The 14,446-nt window shown below is 38.0% G+C and overlaps 1 pseudogene; it reads left to right on the forward strand.

Moving 5' to 3' along the window:
- The first annotated feature begins 30 nt into the window (after positions 1-30).
- Positions 31-12,635, forward strand: LOC140003028 (serine/threonine-protein kinase RIO2-like; annotated as a pseudogene).
- Positions 12,636-14,446: the final 1,811 nt, after the last annotated feature.

Genomic DNA, 14,446 nt, shown 5'->3' on the forward strand with positions numbered 1-14,446 from the left:
GCTCCGCCGGTAGGGCGAGGTAGGGGAGAGGGGGGCGTGCGCATGCGCGGTGCGTCCGCGTGAGGCCGGCCAGGCCTGTGAGGGGGGTGCGGGCGCGGCCGCCATGGGGAAGCTGAACGTGGCCGTGCTGCGGTACCTCAGCGGGCAGCACTTCAGGGTGCTCACCGCGGTGAGACGGGACGGGACGGGGACAGGGGAAGGGAAAAGGGAAGGGAAGGGAAGGGAAGGGAAGGGAAGGGAAGGGAAGGGAAGGCGCAGCTCCCCCCCCTCCCCTCCCGTCCCCTCCCCGCTGATGCCGCCGACCGTTCCCTCTCGCCCCCCGGCAGGTGGAGATGGGCATGAAGAACCACGAGATCGTGCCTGGCAGCCTGGTGGCGCCCATCACCAGCCTGAAGCACGGCGGCTGCAACAAGGTGCTGCGGGAGCTGGCCAAGCACAAGCTCCTGGCCTACGAGCGGACCAAAAGTGAGTGTGGGGCCTGCGCTGGGAGCCTCCTCCCGGTTCTTCAGCGCCACAGAAGTGCGGTAGCTTGGTCATTCGGGTGTCCGGGGCGTTTGTGAGCCCCGTCTCGCCTTGGGGCTAGCTGGGGAATGTGAACTCCTTCAGCAACAAATGGTGTTGGTGATTTCTGAAATTCATGGATTCGTTCGTCCAAATTCGTGGATAAAATAAATAATTGTTAGCTAAGGTAGTATTTAAGTTCACATAGGGATCAGCCCAAATGTGTTACAGTCTTACAGCAGACAAACTGGAGCGGACTGCAAAAACCTTATACCTTCAGCCAGTCAGGAACGATCACTAAAGTAGTATTTATTCTGTCCCATTCTGTTAGTAGCGTTGGATTTCCTTTAGTCTTGCACTTGCATCTGGCTTTGCAAGCACAATGTGGGAGTCTTCATGAAATTCATCTCCTTTTTGTCTCCGTTTTTCAGACCATTAAGGTTTGGTTTAGGTCTTTGAAACAATCCTGAATCCTTGCCGTGTCTCCTAAGTAATCATCTTTCAAAGTAATCCTATGCAATTTGAACCATTGTCACTGCCTGTGTTACCAAGGGGCTAACAAAATGTCTACTTTTTATCCAGTTAGTTTTCAAAAGGCTTGCACGAATTTAAACTTACTGTCAAGTTGGGTTGATACTAGCCAACAGTGAAAATACTATTTGAGTGTTGTGTACCATAAGCAGGAAAAAAATAAAAGAGAGACCAAAATGAAACTTCTTTTAAAAGAAATACATGCATAATATGGAATGAAATGTTGTGTAATTTATTTTTTCCTAGCTGTCCAGGGCTATCGGTTAACTAATGCAGGATATGATTACCTTGCCTTGAGAACTCTGTCTTCCCGGCAAGTCATCAGTTCTGTTGGAAACCAGATGGGTGTTGGCAAAGAATCAGGTAATTTAAAAAAGTGTTTTCAGTATATAATTTTTTTTTTTAGAAGAAATGGGTCTGTATTTTTGTTAATTTGTTGGAAACTTGGTGAATTTACCTTTGGATAGTCATATCAGTTAATCTGTCAAACACCAAAATTTATGGTCACTTCAAGTTCTGTGTGAGTCTTGACTACATCTGATTTTTTTCACAAGTGTTGTTCCACTTTGACCATTTTGTACAATTCTTGGATGGTTCCTTAAAAGGTATTTTGCAAACAGGTGACAGTTGTCTTGTGACTTGCAAAGAATTTTGAAGCCTTCTGTCAAAAAGATTAACATCAAATGTTTCATCCCACCTAAAAAAAAAAAAAAGTAATATACAGTCCAAACTATTGGAGTGCTATCTTGGTTTCTCATGCTCATATGTTGATTGTAATTTGGCACAGCATGTCTTTTGTCATTAAAAAATGACGAAAAAAAAAAAGAGGATTATTGGGGACAAATGGTAAAAATGAAACATAGCCAATTGCTAACACTGTTTTAAAGTAAGAGGTACCTTGAGTTTTCTGTCCAGTCAAGAGAAGTCTTTTCTAGTGTGCCATTAAGTTACTTCTTATCCCCTAGTCTGAAATATGTTTCAGATCAGATGGATGGTTCAACCAGATGATCTTGGAGGTCTTTTCCAACCGTAATGATTCTATGATATTCTACTAGTGGAGCAGCATAATCTCTTCACCAATGACTTCTTCTTGTTCAGATTTGTAATACATAATATACAAATTTGGTTGTCTTTTCTGTTAAAAGAAGTGTAGTAGACTTTGCTATTCCAGAAATAGCAGTTACAAGAAGTCAAGCAACCGATTTCTCACTGCACTGTTGCATTATATACCTGTCAGATACCATTTATTTCTCAGATCTGTGCTGCTGTTTTTTCTCCTAGATATTTATATTGTTGCAAATGAAGACGAGCAGCAGTTTGCAATGAAATTGCACAGGCTTGGAAGAACTTCCTTTCGCAGCCTGAAAAATAAGCGTGACTACCATAAGCACAGGCACAAAATGTCATGGCTGTATTTATCCCGGCTAGCAGCAATGAAAGAGTTTGCCTACATGAAGGTAGGTGGTTGTTTGCACCATATTAACAACGATGTAATAGTCTGGAATGTACTTCTCAGATTATCTTCTCATCACTTCATATTTGCAGTATATGTTAGGATGTATGCTTTTTATTTGTTTTTTTTAGTGGACTTAAAGTATACATTTCAGAGAATGACAGTGCTGATGCATTTTGTATACTTTCAAGTGACAAAATCAAACTTTGCCATGGAGTCGTATGGAACTGAAGCAATTTCCATAAAATTTCAGGTGAAGCTGTCCAGTCATCTGAGTCTTAATAAAGGCAGTGAATAAACTATCGCCATTTCACTTAACCTTGTCTTAGGAAAGACTATATGCTAGGGAAAATTCGTGAAGTATCTACTAGTATTTTAGTCTTGTCAATTTGGATCACTTCCACAAACATAATTACAGAGTATTTGTTAGGTCTGTAAGCGATGAGTTTCAAACTGGGAGGAGAGCACACTGAGAGCAGCCCTGCAGAGAAGGACTTGGATGTTCTGGTGGATGAAAAGCTTGACATAAGCCAGAAGTATTTGTTTGCATCCCTGAAGGCCAGCAGCCTCCTGAGCTGCATCAACAGAGGAGTGGCCAGCAGGTGGAGAGAGGTGAATGTCTCCCTCTGCTCTGCCCTTGTGAGGACCCACTTGGAGTGCTGCATCCAGGTTTGGGGCCCCCAGCACAAGAAGTATGTGGAGCTGTTAGAGTGGGCCCAGAGGAGGACCACAAAGGTGATCAGAGGGGTGAAGCACCTCTCCTGTGAAGAAAAGCTGAGAGTCAGGGTTATTTAGCTTGGAGAAGAGAAGGCTTAAGGGAATGCTAATAGCAGCCTGCAGTACTTAAGGGGGCCTACTGGTAAGCTGGGGAGGGACTCTTTCAGGGAGTGTTGTGATAGGACAAGGAGTAACAGTTTTAAATTAAAATAATGGTAGATTGAGATTAGATACTAGGAGGAAATTCTGTGCTCAAGATGGTGAGGCACTGGCATAGGCTGCCTAGAGAAGCTGTGGATGCCCCATCCCTGGAGGTGTTCAAGGCCAGGATGGATGGGGCTTTCAGCAGCCTGGTCTAGTGGAGGTGTCCCTGCCCATGGCAGAAGGGGTGGAACCAGGTGGTCTTTAAGGTTCCTTCCAACCTGAGCCATTCTGTGAATCAAGTGAATGATTTGGTAAATATGGTTAGAGCAAGCTAACAGAGCTACAAAATACTATGGCCTACCTTTAGTTAATCTTTAATGTAGTGTAATACTGGATATTAATATTTAAGAAGAAACTTTTGCCTTACTGAGACTGAGTGTGGATTACCTGACCAGGCCAAACTGTATTTACAAGAACTGTTGAACCTTTTTCTAACACCCTATTCCCAATTATCTGCTGGTGGTTTCTTAAGCTAACAGACCAGATACGATTCTGCTGTTTTTCTATCCCGTTGTGTTTTCCTGCCACCTGCAGGATAACTAAACTCTGGAAAATACAGAAGCATAGTTAGTAGTGAAAGTTCAGATTGCTCTTCCTCCTTAAGCACATGATTTGACTTTTACAGTTAGCAGTTGAATAATGTGTAGGATGCTGCTTCCGCAATGGTGCTTAACTGCTTATCTTATATTTGTAGTTTGTCAGGTATGTAATGTTTTCTTAATGGTTATCTTTTATTTTTTCAATATGTTGTCTCTTTCCAGGCTTTGTATGACAGAGGATTTCCTGTTCCAAAACCTGTAGACTACAACAGGCATGCAGTTATTATGGAACTCCTTGATGGCTACCCTTTGTAAGTTTGGAAGCTTGAAGTCTGTTTTACAGAAACCCTAACAACGATAGGTTCAGTAAGACAGCAGGGATGACGTTTTTCCTTATCGTGTGAGTCAGTTCTGATCATGCTGAATAAAGCATGAATAAAGTCAGGCCCAGAACAGCTAGGGTTCTGCTTCATTATATTTGGAGAAATTGGTGAGAGAAGGAAAACTAAAAACATACTCTCTTTGTCCAAAAAGACTGGTGGAAATAGACTTTTTTTTTTTTTTAAGTACGGAATACATCAGAGGAGCAATGTGATACAGAGGTTAGTGCTACAACCATTTTCTACACAGAAATTTTATGTTCTATATGTTATCTATTCAATGATATTCAATATTGATATATTCAGTATATCAAATATTCAGTATTGAGTTGTGTATCCTCCACGTTCTGAGCTCCAGTTCATGATCCATGTTGTGGTAAAGATTCAGGTAGGATTACAACTTGTACAGTTGCCATTGTAGAACTTCTGTGTTGATTTTTTTGGGGGGTGTTTGTTTTTTGTTTGTTTTATTTTTTATTTTATGTATTTGTGTGCATTGAATGCTGTTTTTTGCTCAAGGAAGATTACTTTTCTTCAGTTTTTCAACATCCAGAAACATGAAAAAATGTTGAATTTTGTATGTGAATGAATGGCTTGTTTTGTTTCCATAGCAGAATGCAAAATAGCTATTTGATAACTCTATATAATGTACAGTAACAAAGGTTCAGTGTAATTAATCCCAAAGTATACAGTTGAAGAGTTACATTGAAGAAGTGCCTTTTAAGACTTTATTCTATCCCGTTTCCCCGCCTTTGTTAAATAGTTCCACATCTGTCCTGTAGACAGAAAGCTTTAAAGTTACATGTGGGCATTGCAGGTGAGGCTTACCATGCTATCCCAGTTCTGCAATTTTAACTAAGCATTTCCTGAAGGAGATGCTGTACTAGATGAGAAATTATTTCAGGTGATCAGCATCTCAGAAGATACCAGTTTAGATGACTTCCAAATTCAAAGAACAAATGATATATTTTATGATACAGACCTCTGGCTATAAGAAATGTCACCAATTAATTTTGCTGTTAATATGAAAATATTCAACAGCAGCCTATTACAGAGCTGCTTGAATTCCATTGTGTTTTGTTTGTATGTGCAACTGATATGTTCTCATAACACTACAGTGTTGCATTCAGGCCAAAATATATCACAAATTAGCTGTAAATGACGGCTTCTTGACAGCTCCTGGTATAATAAGACAGCTGCCTATTTTTTCTGCTTGTAAAAATAAGGTGATGTCTATTCTGCGCACTTTTGGGGCAAAACATATACTTTGCTTTTATTCTGGAGTTTATGCTGGAGTATATTCTGGAGTGCTTTAAGCTTTTTTTTTTTTTTTTTTTTGGCTTTGCCTTATCCCCAGCTTAGTCTTGAAAACACTTTTTTGTGAGACATTTGAATGGCATTTGAATACAAGAAGACCTAAGTTACCTAAAACAATCCAGACATAAAAATTCGCTGATCCATTGTTTAAATTAGGCAGCATAACCATCGTGTTTGATAGGAGTACAAGAGACAAAGGGCTTTAGTTAAAACGAGGGATTTAACCTGGAGATAGGAGAAGCTTTCTCCCCATGAGGGCAGTGTGGTGGAGATTGCACAGTATTTTTCCATCCCTGGAAACTTTCAAGCCCGCATTGGTAGAGCTCTGATTAGTCTCATCTAATCTCAGAATTGACATAGCTATGAGCAGAGTATTGGACTAGTAACCTCTGGAGATCCCTTACGACTCAAATTGTGACCCTGTCATTCTCTCAGATGTAACTCATATGTCTTGTCTATATTTTTAAATTAATTCCTTCAGGGTTCAGGATATTTTCTTTTTTATTTAACTTTCCAGATGCCAAGTACACCACATCGAAGACCCTGCTGCTGTCTACAGTGAATTAATGGATCTAATTGTAAAACTTGGCAATCATGGTTTGATTCATGGGGATTTCAATGAATTTAATCTCATACTGGATAATGATGATCATGTCACTATGATTGATTTCCCTCAGATGATATCAACATCACATCCAAATGCTGAATGGTACGTACAAATGATGTATGCAAAATAAACCAGTTAAGTGCTGATAACAACAAATAGTCAACCATGATTTGTTTTCATAAGCCTGCTTCAAATTCTTTTTCTACTGTTTTCACCATACATTACAAATGCAATTTGTTTCATGAATGAGTAGAAATCTCCTTAGGATAAATGTGTAATTAATTGCTTCTCAGTTAATATTATTTCTTTCAATTAAGAAATGAATAGAAATAATCTGCATTTATGTATGTATACCTACACGAGTACTTTCTCACTTCGAGTCACTGATGGTTATTAATATTCAAATAAAAGGCAAGAAAGTAGAGTAAAAGTTTGTCATACCAGTAGACTTAATTTCCTTGATTATTGCATTTTTACAATTCTGTATTTTTTAAACAGGTATTTTGACAGGGATGTTAACTGCATTAAGGAGTTTTTTAAGAAACGCTTCAACTATGAGAGTGAGCTCTTCCCATCATTCCAAGATATCAGGTAAAAAATGCCAGCTGACTCGTAATTCCCCCATGTTATGGTAGTTACGTTGGTTTTCTGAGAAAAATGGATGCCTCTGAGAGATGATTTTAGAAGTGAACAGGGGGAAAAAGAGCCAATTTGAAATATTTTTGTCATTCTTACAGTAAAAAGGATCCATACTGTCTTCACTGGCAGTTACTAAAAGTGGTTTCCAAAAACTGAAGCACGTCTTAAAATCTGCTGTCTCCTTTGTCTTACCTCTTGCAGCTAGGGGAAAGAGATACATCCAAATGCCGTAAATGTTACGGTGACGCAGAATTAGTTTCTCTGACTCTTAAAACCATATTTAACAGTCCTGGGGGATCAAGTATTAACTTAGTTTTTAATTTTAAATTTAATTTTCAAAATGCTAGTACATGTGGTGACCGCCTCTTCAAATATTATCTTCAAAATTTTCCTACTGTAGTTTGTCCCTTTTGAAAAGCAAACAATTTTCTCACATATTTTAAGAGCAAAGCTGATTCAGTTAAAAGGGTTTTATATCACTCTGAGCCCTTTCTCAAAGGGGAATTGTCTGTGTGTGTGTCAACATGTCCTTCATCGTTCTGTTTGCACAAGCATAATTTAAGTATTATATTTGTTAAAATCAAATTGTTTGCTTTCAGTAAGTGCTGATTATGAAGATGGAATCATCTTGTATGAAAGTCTGGTTCTGTCAGGCTACATTCTGCTAACTACCCAAAGCCCTGCACTGTAATATGTTACCTATGTTCCAATGGAGTATACTCTTTTTGTTAATAGCATGGTAATTATAGTCTAACTTGATAGTATTTTTAATCCAAAATACAGCATAATGATTTGATATATTAAAAGAAAGCTCACTTCTATTTCTTTCAGGAGAGAGAGTTCTCTTGACATAGAGATTGCTGCCAGTGGTTATACAAAGGAAATGCAGGAAGATGATGAGCTGCTTTTCCCGGAGTGCTCTGATGAGGATGATCATACAACAGAGGAGAGGGAATTTGTAGAAGATGCTGAAAGTAACGCCAACTTCCTCAGCCAAGATAAAGAAAACAATGCAGACTTCATATATGAAGTGGTTTCTGAAAGCAGAACCTCTGAAGACTTGTTATCACAGTGAAGATGCTGAAGCCACAGAAAGTAGTGAAAATTCACAAGGACTGAGTATGTCAGAGTTGAGTTCAGCCTTAGAAAAGGTTGAAGGGCAGCCTGTGCTTTCGAAGTCCAGTGAAGATGCAGAGAGTTGTGCGCTTGGTTTTTCTGAGCACAAAAGAATACCTGACGATGCTGCTGAAAATCAGACAGAGGGCAGCAGTGATAAGGACAACGATGAATGCCCTGATCTGGTTGACTTGTCAACTTTAAATAAGGAATTGAGACCTTACAGGTAAATACTTATATTTACTGTCTAGTGGTGTGGTGAAATTTTCTTCTTTTTTCTTTATTTCTAGTAATAATGTGAGTAAAAGTTTTTTTTTATATTAAAACGCTGCTGCTGCTAAGTAGCTTTGACAAGCGAGTTTATAATTAGAGTGCTCTTTCTCAGCCTCTGCCCCTCATTCGGCTGAAATTAGCAAGAACAAGCTCTTTGGAATATATTATTCAAATATATTTTACTGAACGTCATACCATGTGGCTTTTAATGCCTTTACTGACACACTTGGAAATTCCTTCTTACCTTTAAGCTAACCCCTTCTTATATAAAATTCAAACTATTAGTTTGCAAGCTCCCCATGTACCTGAATGCATATATAAAGTTCATATACCCTGTTTTCTTTTTGAATTTTTCCTTTTTCATGAAATTCTACGCCTAGGCAATGTACAGAATCTGAATTAATCTTTTTAGTGTTCTGAAGCTTCTTTTTCTTACACTACTTTGTGTAGTATGTATGTGGCTATTGCACTATAATCCTTCCTGTCATAAAACGTGTTTTTTGAACTAGTGTTAATATTTCAAATGTAAATGTTCTTTCTGTAGTGCTCAAATGTTCTGCTAGCACTTTTGATTGTATATCAAAAAAATGACTGAAACATGATGCTCACTGAATGGAATAAAACATTAATTTACATATTTTAGAAATGAAGACAGTATGGTTCATATTGCGGAGCACAGAACAAGAACTAAAAGTACGTCAGCCAGCAGTGTTGGGAGCTGTTCAACCATTCCACCGGTAATTATTACTGCTACTGTCTAGTTTACTCTGATACCATCTTAGGACTTAGCTGTTGAAGATATTTTTACAAATACCTAGTTAGCAGTAACTGTCTTTAATTGATTACTACTATGTACATCTTTGGTTTGTAGTTCCATGTTCACAGAAAATAGGTCTGATGCTTTCTACATGTTTACAAGTGAATTATATCCAGTGCTGTACTTCATGTGTTGTTCTTTGCTCTTTCACAAAAGCTCTACTCCGGCATTAGCAACTTTAATTTCATTTCTGTTGCTAGAAATCAATTCTGTTGCCCATAATTAATGTTTTTGTATTTTAAATTTGCATGTGTGAGTAAAGATTTAACTTGGCCTTTTTTCATCTGTCTTTTTAACACATCTCTTACCACATTTCTGAAACATAGATATGAATTCATTGTAGTCATGGTGTCTTTGGCAATATGAATTTGACTTTCAGCATTACATAAATCAATACTTTGTGGCAGAATTTTACATCTTTCTTCATCCCTACTCAGTATACTATCCAGTATGGCTACCTCTATCACATTTTAAAGAGTGTGTCTAAATTTTAAATGGAAGAAAGGCCAGTTTTATGCATAAATAAATGTGTTAGGGAACAGCATGTTTGCAAGTTGTGTAAGACTTTTACAGGACTTCGTGTGAAGGAAAGAGAGACTTTTGTTAGTCATCCCTGTTCTTACTGTAGGACATGGCCTTGTGCCTTATTAAGGAGAAAAAGAATTAGCCTTGAATTATGAAATGAAGTAAAGAAGAGCTAGGATAAATGCTAGGATAAATGCTAGGAATCGCCTGGCTTCTGATCCATGCGATACATATTTTTTCCCTTTCAGTTTGCTAACCTAAATGTGTAGGATTTCTTTTGGAATCGCCTATAGATCCCTATTTGAAATTATATTTCTGTACACCAGTAGGTGGTAGCAGTGGTCACTCACTGTAGAAACCTTCCTGATTGTTTAGCGAACACGTTTTTTCTGTAGGCAGACACATCAAACTTGTTAAAATATTCAAATGGCATTTAAGTACCTAATATTCTGTTCTAAAAGAAAGATAAAAGCAGAAGCAGCTTTCAAGAGATTCAGCCACATAAACATCCTGTGTCAATTTACTTTGTGTAATCTTTCCATTTATATGCTCTTACGCTAAGTAAAATGTTTCTGCCCATTGTTAAATCTTATTTGAACTTTTGAATACTAGAACTAAAGAAAGGATATGCATGATGAGCTATTTGTAACATCAGAACGTGATTGCAAAACGAAAAACACAAAAGGCACTGCAGTAAGACCCACTGAGCTGCTTAGAGCCAATGCCTGTTACTGCTTCTAGCACTTCTCTGTTGTTTATATAGCTTTCTCAATGAAGAAACACATTAAAACATAAGCAGGTTTCCAGATTAAACACACAGAAGGAATTCATATGGGCATGTATAAACAATAGCAGTAATAGCAGTAGGTGCAGTCATAGCTGGGTGACTGTGCCAAAAAGAAAGCCTTATGAGTTACAGACAATAAGCTATTCCAGACAAAATAAAATGTCTTGTTGTGCTTGTACAAATCTTTGTAGGGACTGCTGCAATTTAATTATAGGAAATAATGCAAACTATGCAAAAGTTTAAATAATAAATGATAGATTTGTTTATTCATTTTGCTTACAGTCAGGCTTAGGATGATGGAGAGACTAGTGAGACTTGCATGCTGTGGTTGAGCAGTAGTATTTTGTGAATTTACATTTTTGCATAGTGAAAATATCTGGTATTTGTATTGCAAAGTTTCTTCTAGCGAGCCTTGTATGAACTGTGAAGGAAGTCATCTGTCCACTGAAGTGGGAGAAGTAGAGAAGCCTTCCTTCAGAGCTCTGCCTATAAAAAGCAGAGGATGACAATTGTCTTACTGACAGAAGAAAAACATCAGTGGCCCAATTTAAACTAGTTCTTACCAGCTTTCCTCAGGAATTTCTTCTGGAATATTTTTAAAGAGCATTCACAGATTTAATTTCCAAAATGCTCTTGTTTAAATACTGAGTTCTGCTAAGCTTCCGAGGAAAGAAAGACAGATCTTATACTACTCTTTTTATTCACATTTTTGATAGTCAACCTGCATGTGGTAAAGCTTAGGAAACTACTATTCAGGTGAATACTATGTAATTACTACAGCATTCTTACTGAAATCAGGATTGGGTACCTGGATTTATTTACTACCTTGTATTTGCATAATTTAGTTGTATTAGTCACAGCAGTTTTTAAACAGTGCCAAAAGAATACTTTCTGGTTCCTGACTTAACTACCAACTTACTACTTAATGTGCTGACAGTATCATAAACAAAAAACAAGGCAAGAGAAATTGGGGTAAATGCAAAAGAAATGTTACTAGATTGTGGGGTAATTTTGCACCAGCAGGTACCTCAGCTCCTCCATGCTTCTCTTAGCCCTGTCCTCAGGTGGAAAAAGGGGGAGAAAACATGATGACGTAAAAAATATTCATGGGTTGTGATAAGGACAAGGAGATCTCTCCTTGTGCTGGAGCAAACTCTCTTGGTCCTTTTTCTACTTACAAGATGTTTGTCAAATCTCCAAGCACAGGACATTATCATTTTTGCTGAAGGCATATGTTTTGCACTGAAAAGTACTGGTTCATTATGATTCCTGAATGAAAGGCACCTAAACTCTGCAAGATATCACCTAAGATGCTTTTTATTAGAGCTAACGCTAAAAGAAAAAAAAAATAGCACAGGTGATCGTACACCCCTTCAAATGCTAGAGCCCTGACCCTGACTCCAAACCACATAGCTATACTGTAGACCTTGTCTGTAGCAGAGGTTCTCCCCTTTCACTCAGTTGAGATAATTACATGATTTTCTTACAAAGAAACAACTCTGCTTGCTCAATTTCTGCTGTTGAGAAGAGGTGAAGTTCTTATAACTTCTTTCTGCTCTGTTAGATAAAGGCAAGACCACAGAGCAGTGGTAATCACTGGAACCAGGCGGAAGCTGCCTGCAGGCTCCTCTGTCCCAAGAAGCTGGCTGAGTTTGCCCCAGGCCAAGGGATTTGTGCAGCCCCACAGGGGGTTCTGGGGCCACACAGTATGGGCAGCACAGCACAGGGCAGGCCTGGGCAAACTCGAGTTAACCCTGGTGTGGATCACCAGCTGCTCAGCGCATGGTGGTCTTCTCGACAGGTTCACTACCACATGTTCATGTTAGTACTGAGAATACAGTATCATTATGGTAATGTTAGTACTAAATGATGTTCAAAAACTTGTGATACTGAATTGTTTATTTATTTGTAGGAACTGGTGAAAAGGAAGATAAAACGTCAGCTGACAAAACAGCAGAAGTCTGCTCTGAGGCGACGACTACAGAAAGGAGAGGCAAACGTTTATACCAAACAAAGTCGAGAAAATATGCACAACATTAAGTCAAGCTTGGATGCAGCTAGTTTCTGGGGATAATTTATCATAGCTGCCACTGAACATGAGAAAACTCACAGTACATACAGCTAAAACAGTTACCTAATAACCAAGCATCCTTTTATACAGTGGAGGAAAAAGTTCTTAACAATACCGTGTATTTTTGGAAACTAATAAACATCACGCTGGTTCCTCTGGTTTTGTTTGCATGATTTTATTTTGTGTTCCTAGTTAAAAATATCGACTGTGATTTAAAATAAATTAGTAGTACTAGGTACGATCATTTAAGTACAGTATTTCCAACAGTATCTTGTTTTAGGTCAATTTTACTGTTTTTGTATAGATTAAGAATCTTCTGATGTGCAGAGGATTCCTCTTTAAAAATTTTCCTTTGTTCCTACAACATAAAATTTAAATGTGAAATTCTGCCCTCAGGTTACAAACAGATATTTGTTTGATTTAATTAAAAATCAAAAGGAAATAAAAACTGATAGCTTTTAACACTAAAATTTCTTTTGAACCTGTACAAGGATCATCAAACAACATGATAATGTACGTTCTTTGAACCAAGCAATTCTTACTTGTTTTTCCTTTCACTCCAGGATCTTGTATAGATCTTGAAAAGATCTATAGATAAGAGAAAAGGAATAAATCAGTGCTGTAGAGATCTGGCAGTCACTCAGGTTTTGAATTTGGCTGTGCAGTTACCAATAAATCTAATTCATTTAACAATTTACATAAAGTGGTGAGCATTCTGAACTTCTCTTTTTAAAAAATATTACCACGTTTTTTTTTATGTTATTTTGGGTCTCTGAAGACCTAGAAAAACAAGTATCTTGATGTATCTGTGATTTAGGTGAAGAGCCTTCCTAGAGACGTATGACATGGTAAAGTTTGTCATCAACCCATAGTTTGCAACGTTTTAAATCTTTTACTTGGCTGGGGAAATGAGGAAGTTTGGATTTGAGGTTGATTTTTTACTCACACCTGATACTATCTATATTCTACTTTACCCTAACTGAAAATCAGCTTTTAGTCTATTGAGAATTACAGCCTCTGTCCTGTCTTGCAGCATGCTCTGCTTTGAAAGTTTTCAACTTCTGTCTTTTTGCTCTTACAATAAAAAACCTAGTCTTAGCTAGCAGCGGTATACATTCTTAAAAGCATGGCAGGCCGGAGCAGAGATGTAATAGATAAGTGTTTCTTTTAGCATCAAAGCTGCAGGAAGGTCTGGTGACAGAAGTAAGGAAGTCCAATTAAATCTTAAATGTGATTGTTATCAAGGTATGTAGGGCTGTTTCCTGATGCAAATAGCTCTTTTTAGCACGGGCAGAAAAGCAGCCTAATTGAATTTAATTTTATTTCCATTTTAAATGTAAAGGGAAAAAACATATTTTTATGTTTCTACACTCTTATCTGTTAAGGGGTTGTTTCAGTGACTGCTTAATGAGATTTCAGTTGAAGCTCTTTGCATAAGATGTGCACACACTTTTTGGCTTCTAATTTAGAGCTTTTCACAGTGGGTGAGTTCTTTCTGGTGCATGACCTGAAGTCTGTCTTGGTAATGGGTTCCAAAAATATACAAAGCCTGTCCCGTTTGATTGTGCTCCATGAGAATAGAAAGGATGGAATGATGGAAATCCATGCTGTTTATTTTCAAAATGTTCCTTTAAAGCATCCATTAACTCTTTTAAAGGTATTCTAATGGATGGCTGTAAGTTATCATTTTCATTTACTCTGCCAGATGAGACTTTTCAGAGAGTAGAGTAAGTGAGGGAGTTACAGCTTAATATATCTTTATTAAGCCTTTTTTTTTTTTTTTTTTTTTTTTTTTTTTTCAAAGCAGCAGAATTCCTGAAATATCTGAAGTCATCAAAGGTCGCCACAAAGTTTACACATGGGATGAAGTTTAGAGTTCTCTTAGAGTGAACTTGGGAAAATGCAGAGGTTAAGACAATAGCATTATTGATTATCTTAGCGAATTCACCTAGCAAGGAATGTGCGGGTA

Source organism: Anas platyrhynchos, chromosome 8 (assembly GCF_047663525.1).
Source record: "Anas platyrhynchos isolate ZD024472 breed Pekin duck chromosome 8, IASCAAS_PekinDuck_T2T, whole genome shotgun sequence".
Lineage (NCBI taxonomy): Eukaryota > Metazoa > Chordata > Aves > Anseriformes > Anatidae > Anas > Anas platyrhynchos.